The sequence below is a fragment of the Balaenoptera musculus genome, chromosome 9 (assembly GCF_009873245.2).
Source record: "Balaenoptera musculus isolate JJ_BM4_2016_0621 chromosome 9, mBalMus1.pri.v3, whole genome shotgun sequence".
Taxonomy (NCBI): domain Eukaryota; kingdom Metazoa; phylum Chordata; class Mammalia; order Artiodactyla; family Balaenopteridae; genus Balaenoptera; species Balaenoptera musculus.
In genome coordinates this window covers 57,669,811-57,674,868 of record NC_045793.1, presented here as the reverse complement: position 1 = coordinate 57,674,868, position 5,058 = coordinate 57,669,811, and the positions used below count along the sequence as shown (strand labels likewise).

General features: G+C 36.1%; 1 pseudogene; it reads right to left on the bottom strand.

Annotated features, from left to right (window-relative positions):
• Positions 1-4,111: 4,111 nt before the first annotated feature.
• On the bottom strand, positions 4,112-4,654 carry LOC118901211 (annotated as a pseudogene).
• Between the last annotated feature and the right edge of the window lie 404 nt (positions 4,655-5,058).

Below are 5,058 nucleotides of genomic sequence, written 5' to 3'. Positions count from 1 at the left end.
GACATACGTATCAGTGAAACAATAGAGAGCCCAGAAGTAAACCCACACACCTACAGTCAATTAATCTTTGACAAAAGAGTCAAGAATATACAATGGAGAAAAGACAGTGTCTTCAGCAAGTGATGTTGGGAAAACTGGACAGCCTCATGTAAATCAATGAAGTTAAAACACTTTCTCACACCATACACAAAAATAAACTCAAAATGCCTTAAAGACTTAAATATCAGACAGGACACCATAAAACTCCTAGAAGAGAACATAGGCAGAACATCTCTGACATAAATCATAACAATGTTTTCTTAGATCAGTCTCCCAAGGCAATAGAAATAAAAATAAACAAATGGGACCTAATCAAACTTACAAGCTTTTGCACAGCAAAGGAAACCATAAACAAAACGAAAAGACAGCCTACGGACTGGGAGAAAATATTTGCAAATGATGCGACCCACAAGGCTTAATTTCCAAACTATACAAACAGCTCATACAACTCAATAACAACAACAACAACAAAAACCCAATCAGAAAATGGGCAGAACCCTTAAATGGACATTTCTCCAAAGAAGACATACAGATGGCCAATAGGCACATGAAAAGATGCTCAACATCTCTAATTATTAGGGAAATGCAAATCAAAACTACAATGAGGTATCACCTCAACCAGTCAGAATGGTGATCATTAATAAGTCCACAAAAAATAAATGCTGGAGAGGGTGTGGAGAAAAGGGAACCCTCATATACTGTTGGTGGGAATGTAAATTGGTGCAGCCACTATGGAAAACAGTATGGAGGTTCCTTAAAAAACTAAAAGTAGAGTTACCATATGATCCAGCAATCCCACTCCTGGGCATATATCCAGAGAAAGCTCTAATTCAAAAAGATACATGCACCCCAATGTTCATAGCAGCACTACTTACAATAGCCAAGACATGGAAGCAACCTAAATGTCCATCAACAGATGAATGGATAAAGAAGATGTGGTGTGTATGTATACACACACACACACACAATGGAATACTACTCAGCCATAAAAAAGAATGAAATAATGCCATTGCAACAACATGGATGGACCTAGAGATTATCATACTAAGTGAAGTAAGTCAGACAAAGACAAATATCTTATGATATCACTTCTATGTGGAATCTAAAATATGATACAGATGATCTTATTTACAAAACAGAAACAGACTCACAGACATAGAAAACAAACTTATGGTTACCAAAGGGGAAAGGGGGTGGGGGAGGGATAAATTAGTAGTTTGGGATTAGCAGATACAAACCATAGGTGAACAACAAGGTCCTACTGTATAGCTCAAGGAACTGTATTCAATATCTCGTAATAACTTATAATGAGAAAGAATATGAAAAGGAATATATATATATACACACATATGTATAACTGATTCGCTTTGCTATACACCTGAAACTAACACAACATTGTAAATCAACTATACTTCAAAAAAAAAAAAGAACAATGATCTATTGACAAACATACGTTAGTAAACTGTTGATGAAAAATAAATTTTAGGGTATAAACGTTGAAAATGGCATTTTAAATGTATTCTAAAATTGATTCTCAAGACCTAAATTGCCCAGGTTTCATTCCAGAGTTCCTAAGTGCTTTTACTGCAGACTTTAAAAAGATTTCCTCCTCAAAGTAATTATGGATATCTCATTTTTGAATGCTGATATGTACCATGATCATTGTTCAAATTCTGAGAGTGTCTTAAAAACATATTTTAATCAACAGCACATTCAGAATTTCACTGATTTTTCACAAATGTGTGGAATTCACTTGGGGTACAGAAACATTTTTAAAATAATGAAAGGACTTCAATTATTTATGAAACAACTATTGCCCATACAAAATTGAATGATTCTGTAATAGTCTGGTAGAGGGTCAGCTATTGTTCAGCTAAATGCTGGGACAGTTTGCAAATGAGATAATTCATATCAATGACCAGATTGTTATACTATGGTGACATGATTTAAAAAAAAACATATCTATGAACATATAACTCCTACATCATTTCATTCTTTCAATTTTAAATGTGGCAAATTCTGTTATCAAGCATAATTGGGGAATATGTTCTGCTTAATCAAGGTTCAGTTTATATAAATGGTTTAAAAATTTATATAGAAATATAATATATAAATACATAATAGCTTTTATAACATATCTCTGCACCTATATACCAGCTTTCAAAGCATTTTTCAGTGCCTAAATGAGCCACTAAAACTTATTTAACCACAAATAAATGGTTAAACACAATCATCATCTCATTCTAGAATTTAATCCATGTGTATGACAATGTTTCTAAGGAAAAAAGCATATATAATTCTTGCCTATAATACCTAAAACTTTGTTCCTACATAGAGGGCTCTCCTTACTCCCTGTTCCACTTGCCACCCCTGACCCTAAGCAGGCAATAGGAATTGGATTCCCACAGTTCGTACCCAGTGATGGTAGCCTCTAAAGCCTGATGATCATTTGAGGAGGTGTAGAGGCTGAGGGTAAACTCCAGAAGGAAGGCTGAAGAGCTATGATGCAGTGACCAGAGGTCCTCCTCAAAATTCTAGGGAAATCTGGGTCAGGGAGGAGACAATACTTAAGATAAGTACTTGAAGATAAATTTTCAATCTGATAGATTACGTGAGATTATTCACATAGCAAAAGGATTACCGTGTGTCCCAGGGACATTTGAAGAAACACATTTTCAAGCGTTATGAAACACAACTCTTTAAATAATTACAAAGAAAAAAATTAGCTAAAATGTTGTAGCTACTGATAGTTTGCAAAAGTGGAAGTTTGCATATCCATTTTATTTTATTTTTTAATATAAAACTACGGACCATTGTTCACCAGTGTTTACAATAAAGTAAACAATATACAGTTGGATAACATTCTGATTACTACAAATTTATTGCTTTTCTATGCTTCTGCTGAACCAGTAACCCAGATACTGAAAAGATTGAGCCTGTATGTGAGGAATCAGTTGGGGGTAAAGAAAAAACATATATATCAATAGTTTAGATTACAGAAGTTAATCTAAACTATTTATTTAAATAGTTTTATTTATTTAAGTTAATCTACTATTTATTTAAAATTTATTCTAGCAGGTCCTAGATTGACAACATCTCTAACCACCTAGTTAGGTTTCCATGAGCAAAGTCTTAGACGTTGTCCTCTTAGTCAGTACAGCACAGGGATTTCAACTTCTAGTAAAGAAGAGGTTCACTAGAAGAAACCTTTAAATGTCCATTTAACTAAGTCTTGCTTGGCTAATTGAAACACAGCAGGATTTTTCTAGTTTTCTCATCTGGGTGAGGAGATTCTTGGTAGTGATAAAATTTTTCCTGTCAGGAGTTTTTGCAAATAAACTTCCATTTATATGACTGTAGTTACAGATATGGATTCAGATACAGCTGCTTTTATTGTCCAATTTAAGTTACTTACATTATATTTAAATTTTCCAATTAATTATGGAATCATCTACCTAATTTGAAAGGTTAAGCCTTCAGGAAAATTTTCCATTTAACTTGAACGCATTTATTTCTTAGGCTGCTCAGAGTGATGGCATCCCAGAAACATGGGCTTATCCCTGGTTATGAATTGGCATTTTTGTTTCGGCAAGTGTTTTTAAAAAATAAAAAGAAGAAGAAGGAAAAGAAAATCATTTACATATGTGTTTTATGTATACACACAAAAAACCCCCTCATAAACGAAAAACCCAGAATGGTCTTTAAGCATATATGAGTTAAACACATAATCTGATTGCGTAATGACTGTGGAGATTTCCTCCAACATTTAGAAAATCTGTTCCCTAATGCAGAGAAAATAATATATCATGGTATCAAATGTTCTTTTCTGATAAAGGAAGCAACTAAGAAAGCTTTATTTATTTGTTCAATGTAACCAGTGCTATAGACAAAAAAAAAAAAAAAACCCTAACACTCCTTCAAAATGAACATACGAAACTTTATTTTCATTAGAATCTAGTTATTTCTTCACACTAATAAACCAAAAAAACCAAGACCCAGAGCTTATATGCATCAGCTTATGTGTATGTGTGTATGTATATATATGTAATTATATATATGGCAATGCAAACAATTATTGAGCTTCGTTTTCTGGACAAGAATGCCAAGTTAGTCTCTGAATAAAAAGCACTGCAATTTGAGGACACTTCATTTTTGCCTCTTTGGCCAGCACCAAGTCCGCCTCATCTGAATCTTCCCATTTCATGAGAAACACCAATTCTCCACTGCTGTCTGTGGCACCAGTTATTCATTCAGGGTCAGACCTCCGACAAAGCCTCTTGCTTTGCCTGGCAGCATCTCTCTTCTTTGATTTACTATCATCAGATTCGCTGCCAGATAAAGATTTTCTTTTTGTACCACCTTTTTCTGTACCAGCTGTTGGAGAATTAACAAATGTTTCAATTACCCCCGGGCAGTGTAAGTTTTCTTCAGGTTCCTAGTATTGTCAGCATCTGTATTCCCTTCCACCTGAGGAAATAACCACCCCCTCACTTTCACCACACATCAGTTCTGTGTTTTTCCACCACCAATTCTTCAGGCTCTTCCTCTCTGACTTTTTACTCTTTCCATCCTGTTTCTTTCCCATGTTTTGCAATGCAGTTTTATTGGAGGCCATTTTTATTGCAAACTTGAAGAGGTATTATTCCTTGCCTTCGAGCTGCCCCGAGGTATGCTTCATCTCCGGCCCTGCATGCCTCAGGCTCGAGTTCCCTTTAATCCTCATGTTTCAAGCTGCAGGTACAATCCCAACGTCCTGGCCGAGCCGGGCAGGAGGGCTCCCGTGGGTCTCACCAACATCTCTGCCTCAGGCCCCAGCAACCCCCGTCCTGCCGAAGCATCCCCTTGGCGCAGACAGCATCAGTCATTGCGTCTCTCCACAGGGGCAGAAGAGCAGAGTGGAAGTCTCACAGGGCAGATATCCCTCATGTGTGGAGGACAGTAATAAAGGCACATCTTTGTGCATGAGAGCTCTCCCAACTCCTCCCTACCTTTGACCCTCACTTTCACAAGCCTTCTTCC